Source organism: Poecilia reticulata, linkage group LG5, assembly GCF_000633615.1.
Source record: "Poecilia reticulata strain Guanapo linkage group LG5, Guppy_female_1.0+MT, whole genome shotgun sequence".
In the NCBI taxonomy this organism is placed as follows: domain Eukaryota; kingdom Metazoa; phylum Chordata; class Actinopteri; order Cyprinodontiformes; family Poeciliidae; genus Poecilia; species Poecilia reticulata.
This window is the reverse complement of record NC_024335.1, coordinates 8,386,525-8,396,676: the sequence shown is the minus strand read 5'-3', so window position 1 is coordinate 8,396,676 and position 10,152 is coordinate 8,386,525. Positions and strand designations below refer to the sequence as shown.

The 10,152-nt window shown below is 37.7% G+C and overlaps 1 protein-coding gene across 9 annotated transcripts in view; it reads right to left on the bottom strand.

The window, feature by feature from the left end:
* Positions 1-10,152, bottom strand: part of r3hdm2 (R3H domain containing 2) — a 50,611-nt gene that overhangs the window by 33,690 nt on the left and 6,769 nt on the right. Inside the window, exon 1 of one of the 9 annotated variants that reach the window (XM_008408455.2) lies at positions 7,233-7,743. The exons of the other annotated variants lie outside the window; for them this stretch is intronic. The gene's annotated coding sequence lies outside the window, so the exon portion shown is untranslated. Of the gene's footprint in view, positions 1-7,232; positions 7,744-10,152 lie in introns of those variants that run through there. 9 annotated transcript variants of the gene reach the window in all.

Genomic DNA, 10,152 nt, shown 5'->3' with positions numbered 1-10,152 from the left:
CTTCTCCCCAGTCTTCCTCCAGACTGTGGCACCTTGATTTCCGAATGACATGCAAAATTTGCTTTCATCCGAAAAAAGTACTTTGGACCACTGAGTAACAGTCCAGTGCTGCTTCTCTGTAGCCCAGGTCAGGCGCTTTTGCGCCGTTTCTGGTTCAAAAGTGGCTTGACCTGGGGAATGCGGCAGCTGTAGCCCATTTCCTGTACACGCCTGTGTAATGTGGCTCTGGATGTTTCTACTCAAGACTCAGTCCACTGCTTCCGCAGGTCCCCCAAGGTCTGGAATCGTCCCTTCTCCACGATCTTCCTCAGGGTCCGGTCACCTCTTCACGTTGTGCAGCGTTTTCTGCCACACTTTTTCCTTCCCACAGAGGTGCCTTGATACAGCACTCTGGGGACAGCCTATTCGTTCAGAAATTTCTTTCTGTGTCTTACCCTCTTGCTTGAGGGTGTCAATGATGGCCTTCTGGACAGCAGTCAGGTCGGCAGTCTTACCCAKGATTGCGGTTTTGAGTAATGAACCAGGCTGTGAGTTTTTAAAAGCCTCAGGAATCTTTTGCAGGTGTTTAGAGTTACTTCGTTGATTCAGATGATTAGGTTCATTGCTCGTTCAGAAAACCTTTTCATGATATGGTAATTTTTTGAGACATGGATTTTGGGTATTTATGAGCTGTATGCCAAAATCATCAGTATTAAAACAATAAAAGACCTGAAATATTTCAGTTGGTGTGCAATTAATCTAAAATATGTGACAGTTTAATTTTCATCATGATATTATAGAAAATAATGAACTTTATCACAATATGCTAATTTTTTGAGAAGGACCTGTATATACAATCATAGCACACAAAATAGAAACTATGATGGATGCGTTCAAAAGTAATAAACGTCTGTGTGTCTCTACACAACATGACATTTGATCTACAAAGAGCTGGTGATGCTCAATCAAGTTGAAAAACAAGCTTCCAAGTACTCAAGCTATGCATTTTTAGTCAAACATATAATTAAACTGTGCACAGAAAACTAAAGGGAAATTAGACCAATAGAAAAAAACCAAACAACTCAGAATCATTAATAAATCGTTATAATTCACCAAACTAAGATAAGCTTTGGGAAGGCAACAGAGTAAAGACAGTCACCTAATATAATAATATTATCTTTAAGCTGTCTGAGAAAGATACCTCACTGTAGTTTGGCAGGCACTAAAAAATTTAACAGCACCAGAGACCCTTTAGCTGCTGGCCTGTCTCTAATGTGCTCGTCAAAACATTTAAACCTTTTGTGACAAGATACAGCTAAATGACATTTCTTAACTGTGAAATTAATAGATTTTGATTTTCAAAGTGCTTAGGTAGCTTGTCTTCTTAAGAATGTTAAGATCTGTGGACATCTCGGCTTGCAGTGCCAGTATGGCTGGTTTGACTTTCCCGGAATAAAAATGGGTAGCAGCTACTGCGATTATTATAAACCTTATGTAATGTATCGGCTTCCTTCAGTGTTGGAAGCAGGGAGCAGTGGAAGAGGGTGCTGGAGAGATAGGAAAGAGAAGACAGGAGGGAAACATGGAGGAGCAAGGGGTGGATAGTGAGACAGGAAGAGAGGAAAAACTTCTCAATGATGAAACAATCTGCACTCTTATGTGATTGGACTGTGCTTCCACCAATGGGAGGACCAGCTCCATGGCAACAGGCTCTGTCACCAAGAGAAAAGCTGCCATATCCCTGAACACCCCCATATTTTTCCTTTCCTTTTCACTCTCATGACCCATGCTTTTCCCAACCACAAGGCCCGGTGTATTTTTCTTAGATGCTTGCATAAAATCACAAAAATAAAACAGCATACAGAACAGAAGCAATACGAGTTACTTAAATCTCGGATAACCCAGATCCATCACATATACACAGCAAAGCCCACACACATGCAACAAAATATGCTTTGGAGGTGTCCACACAGACACTCTGGAATTTTCAGAGAGATCAGAAGGTGACTCATTCACAAACACAGTTATTGAAATGAGCAGACAGACGAATGCTTTCCCTAACACGCTGTCTAACCACACGCAGTTCTGTTCCACTCCATCTTGATGAGGGCAGAGATTATCTGATCTCTTGAAGCTGCACCTTGAAATGAACAGATTGAGCTTACATCAGCAAAGTGAGACTTCCAAATAGGGCTGAACAAAAAAAGCACAAAAAACTGTGATAAATGTGACTTTTAATAATCAATCTGCATCTTAATCACATATAGTTTACTATAGCGATGAAATAATCTGGTGTGACAATAATCCATTACAGCAACACCCTTGTTGATTATACTTATGTCTTTATATTTCAACATGTTTTGACAACTTTCATGTTCAACTTTCATCATTACTGACATCAATATTGCTGCTAGTATTAATATTGCTTTATTACATCCAGATTTATTAAAGAATCTACTATTTTTTTAATGGGAAAGATAGTAGGTAGCTTCACATGCAAAACTCATCTTGTATTCATGGGTAAGTTAACGGTTACTCATCTTAATGTTTGAGTCAAATAGTTAACTGTCAAACATGTACAACTCCTCGTTGAAGTACCAGGTTTGAGACTCTGGCTACGCTTTTCCAGAACTTTGATTTTCCTCTAATAACCTCATTCTTATGTGAACTAGGATATATCCTTGGACTCAATGCAATGTTGAAAAACAAACTCATTATTCATCTTTCTAGCCTATATTCAACTAGCTGTAGTTCAAAACTAATTGGTTTTTCAAACTGTTCACATTCTAATTCTCTTTGAAGAAAATGAACCCCAGAGCTAAGTTTTAAGATGGACAGGGTGTTCTTGGGAGATGCTAAGCACGTTTTGGATAATATCACAGAACTTTAAACTTTGTTTCATCAGAGCAAAATACATTTTCCTTAGGGAGATTTTATTAGGGTCTGGATGTTTTTACATGTAGAACGCAAACAAGTGCCTGCTTGTCTTTTCTTCTACTTAATTTTAAAGAGGCGTGCAGTTTTTACTTCAATATTTGAGGACTTTTGTCACTGTGCCAGGGACAAATTCTGTGATGTAAATTATGCCTATTTTCTTGTCAAAAAAAAAAAAATTACTATTTCAATGTAAAAAAACTACAGAAAATAAAAAATTCATACTCAATTGCATCAAAATCAATTTAAGTCTATTCACACCTACCCAAATTGCCACACTTCTTCCAGCAACAGTGACGCAATAACAACAGAGCTCCTTCCCTCGCCACAGCTGCTCACATGACTAAAACAATAATCTGCTGGAAGGTTTTTAATCTGCTAACATAGCAAGTAAATTCAGAAAAAAATAAAAAGCAACCCTCCTTAGACAACAAGAAAAAAATCTTTTGGAGTTGCTTTTCTTATGAGGGAGATTAACAAAAAAAAAAAAAAAGCTAAAAGATGCCACAAATGCTAGCTCTCAACTGTAAGGAACCCAGCGACTTAAAAAAAAAAGTTGCTACGGTAACGAAAAAGCTATGGACTAATAAATATTTTTCAAAGTGTTTGTTTCAATCTTAATATTTTAGTATGATGACTTATGCACAGCAAGATTCTTCTCATCTTTTGTATTCACAATGTAAACCAGTATATGGATGTAGGATGCAAATGACAAAAAGTTTTTAAAAATCCTACTGGGACAGAACTTTATTTTAGATTAATGAGATGGTCCCAATTTTTGTTTATACAACCAAGCATTTTAAAAAAGTTTGTATACTTGCGATCCACTGTAAGAGATGTAGTCCCATCTGTGTAAATCAGGAAAATTTTGGATATTCTGCAATGCAACTAAATTTGATTCACTGCAAAATTACTAGTTGCTGTATATTATTCAGGCAGGTTTATGTTTATGATGATGATGTATATATATACACACATTTTCCTTTTAGCAATTTATTAGCCCTCTAATAAAAACAACTCAAAACATTCATATTTGGTATGGGCTGTATTTTGAACAGTAGAAAGGATTATGACAGGTACCTGATATTCAACACAATTTTTTTTTATTGCTTTTCAGTAGTTTGTTGAAACTACAATTTTATAAATGTTAATATTTTTCCAATATCTGCCAATCACCTTCTAAGCACAAGAACAATAAGGCATTTTCCAGGTCCTTCCACTTTTCTCTAGGTTAGCAAACTTATGGAACTCAGGTTTTCAGATTTAGCCTTGTGCTTTTCTACTTTAGTCAGGCAAAACTCAAAACTCATTCTATTAATATGGCTGAAGTTATAGTACAGAACCAGGAATTAGAGTCCTTCAAATTTGGCAGTTAATAAAGTAAGAATCAAACTCTATATGTTCATTTTTTTGTATGTAAAACAGGCTTGTCTCAAATTATGAGAATTTTCCTTTGTGATAAACACAAACACACTGATTTACCATGCACACTTTTAGCAGGGTCTCTAGCCTGCCATGCAACAACAGTGATCAAGGTTCTAGAGTTGCCTGCTAGCTAGCCTCATGCTGGGAAAAATATCTAGTCAATCAAACTGCCAGGCTGTCACTATAAAGTGTACACACAGTGGCAAGAGAGCAAATCCTAAACTTCAGTGGACATTTTACAACTTGTTTTCTATCCCTAATAAACTTCGAAAACTGTTAGTCATGTTTTCACCGGGTCCTTTGATTTGAAATACCCCATTGTTAATTTCATGGTTGCTTTGCTTCCTACTTATAATTTCTGTGGAATGTCACTGCTGCTCTGGCTCAGATTAGAAGCTAGTCTCTGGGTCTCATAGATGACTTGACAGCAGTGTCACATCAGCAATGTGCTCTACCATCTGTTTATCTGTTAAAGATGTTTTATACCTAAAATCTGAAACATTTTTCATCCGTTTTTCTTCCCCATGAGTCTCCTGTCCTTCATAACCTGTTATATATCAGAGGGTATATAGTTTCTCCAATAATAATTTTTAAATTTTACTTCTTTGAAGTTTGCTATAAGATTTCATTTTCTTATTTTGGCTCCTCTATTTGCTTCCTCTAACAAAACAATCAGTCCTCAGCTAGCATACTGACAACTTTGGGTGTTTTCACACCTGATAGTCCAGTAGACTCGGGTCAATTGGGGACCAAAACTACAACATTTGTTGCATTTCCCGCTGGTGCAGTTTGTTTTCACTCTGCACTGTGTTCAACAAAACCATTTCATCCCCTTGCCTGTGGTGCCGCTGCACTGAAAATCACTGAAGAAAACGACACAAAAACCTCAGAAGAAAACAAGAGCACTACTTCCTTCGTCGTAAAATGTAAAGAAAAGTGGAGTGGAGTCAGATATTAATGGTTGTAGAATTTCTCTTTCGTCTTTGGTAAAAAATTTAAAGTAATTTCTCCCGCTAGAGAAAAAACCAAAACAAATGTGTGAGTCTATTTACTCAGAATGCCCAGCAGGAACGGCCAGCTTGGCATTCAAGACTTCCAAACTCTTGACTGCCAAGCGTTCAAGTTTGAAACTCTGCATTAGAGTTCAATTGCACCTTCACACCTCCCAAACCAACCGGACTTTCTAGACAAATAAACTAGAGTTCGATTAAAGTGGACTAACCAGGGCAGGTGTAAATGCACCCTTAGTTTCCTGTAGGTGCACAACGTAGGAAATCAGTTTACAAAGTTGGAAACTACGCAACTATTAATCACATGTACAAAACGATTTCCCCATAGTAAAGATTAGGATTTCAGAATTTTACTCAAAGGTATACATTCATGTTTGGTCACATCAGTTCTTGGTGTGCAGTTTGGGAAACATTCTTTGGTCCCATTTCTCTGTACGTTTTTGACTAAAACCTACAGATCCAGCTGAACAGATCCAGCAGCTGAAGAAGGAAAATGTCTTGAAACCCAACACCCATGCAGCTTTTTTATCTAATGTTGGGTTGCTCTGGTGGGCATTTGTCTTTTCTAACCGACAAGGGAATATCATTAAATCCTTTGCATTTTGTAAAAATAAGGCAAACTGAACAGATCCAGCAGCTGATGAGAAGGAGATGTATGCTTGTTGTTTTTAATGCTGAGATAGATGCATACACATGCACATAGAGGCACTCATTATATAAACAGGCCAGATACAACACAAGACAGATTTAGGCCAAGTGAACAAAAAAAAACAAAAAAAACAGAAGGGGAGGAAATGATGAAGAGCATTGTGGTGCTGATTTTTAAACAGCAGAACCACCATACAAGCTAAGGGGAGGAAAAGTCTGGCCCTCTAAACCTGAATCTGTGCTCACACCATTAGAATGGATTGCTATTTATAGCAATAGATTTTTTTATTCAAGAAGGATCTGTTGTTATGCTTTTCTCACGCTTGTGCAGCCTCCCTCTCACCTTCCTATCTACTCTCTGTTCCTGCACACAGTGTTCCATAAATAAAGGTGCAGACGCAATTGCAAATGTTCAGATAAACCTGAATTTCACTCACAGGAAAGGTCAAAGGTTAGCTTTAAATCAAGCCTACATATTGAATACCCCTTAATTGTAAAGCACCTATCAATCTATGGGAGGGGGGTAATGATGAAATGTCAAATGTGTTTTATGAAAGTGGTTTTAAAGCCTCACTTCTTCCCTCCTCCCTTAAACTGACAGTGTTGCAGCTTAAGGAAGGAAGCGCCTACTTCTTGGTGACTCTCCACCCCACCAGACCAACCCCACCCTCCCACACAGAGACAGAGGAAGGGAATTCCTTATTACCTCATCAATGCTTCAGAAAAAAAACAATGTTTGTCTGTACATCTATATCATCTATTTAAGCACAAACTGACCAGTAAGCACAAACTTGACTAGTAAGCATCTATTAAAGACCACCAACAATAACAAAACCAGAACAGAACTGCCTAAATTAAATTAGATAAATATGGAGAACTGTTTAAGATACAGGCCACAATTGCCAAGCTACTCTAGGACTTTAGCTATGCTGCAGGGATCTTTTACATTTTTTATAAGAGGAAGAACATTTAAAAGATGTTCTTGCCATTATAAGTCATTACAGTAGTGCCAATGCATGATAAATAATCGCTAATAAAACTACATCATACACCAATTTAATAAAGCTCACAATTACACAGATGCAACACAACCTCAACTACATGTAGATAACAGCCTTGTTGATCTTCTGCTAAGGCAGGAGTCTCACAACTAAAAGAACTTTACCACAGTTAAAAAAAAAAGGATTAATTAGTGAATGCAGCACTCAATCAAGACCAAGCTTTTAAAATATTTACCTCAGCATGTAGTAGTACAAATGAAGGAATTCCATTTTCTGCAGCAAGTGAAGAGAGATTCAAGAGACTCGAGGTCTGCCACTATCTTCAGCTCATTGTACTTTTCTTCATCTTCACGCCTGGTGCGTTACCTTCCTCGCTGAAGCTACTATCGGCTCTGCTTTTTTAATTGGTTTTATGAGAATGGTCTCTTCTGGCTTCCCCCCCTTTATCTGAATGTGGCACAGGCACTACAGCGGAAAAGAGAAAAACCTTGCTCGCAAACTAGCCCCCTCTTTGCCTACCACTCTTATGCTATCATGCGCACAGTTTGTACCGCTCCCTGCTCCTCAAACCCTCCCTTTCGTGCAGATTCTCACTCTCTCCCCTACACATCTTGTTTGCTCTTTGCCTCTGTAACAATATAGTTGCAATGACTGCCGAAGCAGGGCATTCAAGAAGCCCAGCTGTTAAAAGGGCTGCTTGGATCCGTTAGCACATCAGTTGATTCAACAGCACTTCTCTGTAATGAGTAATTGCAGTAAATGGTAATTTAATAGATGCAGTTTCAAGGTTTCGTTTTGTTCTGTTAAAAAAAAGAAAAAAGAAAAAAGAAAGATACGTCACATAGTCTGAGGACACACTAGGCACCATTCATCACTCTCCATTTTTCGGAAGCTCTGTCATCATCTGCAGCCTGTGTCTGGCCAAACTGAATAAGCTTCAAGTACTGACAGCTGCTGGTGAAACTCTAGCACTGCTGCAATGGATGAAAAATAAAAATTATACCCGGGGAGCAATGTGAGAAGGGAAGAAAAGGAGATTGAGGAAGAAAAAAATTAAACCACCTCATTAGCAAGGAAAACCTTATTCCCACTAGACAACATATTTGCATGTTCTCCATACAGTCACTTAACTGCAAACGTCAGCTGAAAGATGCTGCGGAACAGGGGCAATCAAAAGTTCAGCGACAAAAATTATATTAGCAGCAAACTTTATGTAAGGCAGTTGCTTAAGCTCTGTAGCCGTGTTCTGATTGGGTAAAGCTTCAACTGAAACATGTGTGGTCAACTAAGGTTTTGGCCCAGCTTCTAATTATCTTTGAGTAATAGTGACCATGCCAGTTTCTGACAACTAAAACACCAGATGTAGATAATATGGCAGGAACAGTAATCAAAGTTACATACAATGTTGAGAATATACAAGAGTAAATAAAACGCTATCAGCATTGTTTGTCACTTCTAAATATGCAGTTCCGTTATATCACACTATAATGTTATTCATTTTGAAAACATAAAAATTACATCACTATAAACCTGCACTTAAAACTTTTCTACTCCATATGAATGTTTTCTTAAGATGTCAATCTGATGTTTCATGGAGGAATTATGTAACCTGAAGATATGAGTTAAATAAAAAAAAACATTTAGCAATGTCCCTAATCTTATAAAGTCTATAAGTCACCATTTCTCTTAGATTAGATACCTACTGTTGAACTATTTTTGAATGTTTCACTTTTAATGTCATATAAACATTTCTTTACTCACAAGAAGCCAAAATTCTGCAAGTTTCCTGCCCCATATCTAAGCTATTATGTGCGTTTCTAATTCAAATACTCAAACAAATTAAGTGTGTATAAGAGTCAGATAATAAATATGACCTAAGGAACTCATCTTACTGCCATCTAGTTCACTGAAGGTATTTCTTCCACAGACTTACCACAGCAGCTACAGAAACATGTCACAGGGCTCTTAATCAATCTTCATGGAGGATTTAACTATAAGACAAAAGTATCAAAGACATGATGACTGCTGTCACCTTTTTGTTGAGCATAGACAACTTTACAGCTTCACAATATATCTTCACAATATATTGAATCACAACTGTCATCACAGCATCAGTGACTACTGATTGCATCCAATCAGTCAAAGGACTGACTGAATGCAATATTTGGTAGGATATTATATTTCAAGCAACATGCATTCATGTCCAGCATGCAAAAAATTAATCTAACCAGTTGAGTGGATTTTCACTGTCCTTGATGCCCACATTAGACACAGATTTTAGAGAAACTAATAATTAATAAAACCATAAAAAGTGGTGGGCACATTGTGGTAACGAGAAACAACATTAGAGTTGGGAAAATGTGTATCAATTGCAACCAATATAGTTATTGCAATGATAACTATCAATGCGTTAAAAGCACGTTGTCCTTACTGAAAAGCTTAGAGTTGTATTAATAAATAGTAAGCTCAGGTACTGAAGCAACATATTGTTTTCAGAATGTTTTTTGGCCGCAGTTCATTTGAAAACAAATCACCTTGTTTCTCTTGTTAGTTTGGCACCTAAAGCACGGAGGGAAACCCTTTCATTTACCTTCAAGGTTGTCCATCGGTAAAAAGATGAAGGTTCAAATTTACATAGTCTTTTTTGTTCTCATCAAAAGGGCAGATTTTCTACGCTTGCATCATACATTTTACTTGGATGCAACAGGGCAGCATTAGCTGCGGTGGTGACTGTGATGAGTGCAGTCACCTCAACACACTCACAGTCTAAGAATTGTGCAAAACATTAACAAGTCGAGAAAATGAATAGCTACTCCCCTTAAAACTTGCAAACCTTATATACATTAAGACAACAAACCAATTGATGACTTTGTAATCCTAGCATGACCCTGGACAAATTTGTCTTAGGGTGACCACATGACTGGGATAAAGGGGATGCCATGCACTAATGCCATCTAATGCCTAAAACAAGTCCAGCTGCGACTGCACTTGAACAACCTGGTTGCTCCTTTTTGCAGAACTGCTAGAGATGGAAAGCAGCGAAGAGAAAGAGGAGTCATCCAGCGAGAATAAAAAGTCAAAGGAACAACAGTGACTGATGAGGTTTATCCCTCAGTTTTGACATGCAACGTACTGCATGTACGTTGCATGTCAAA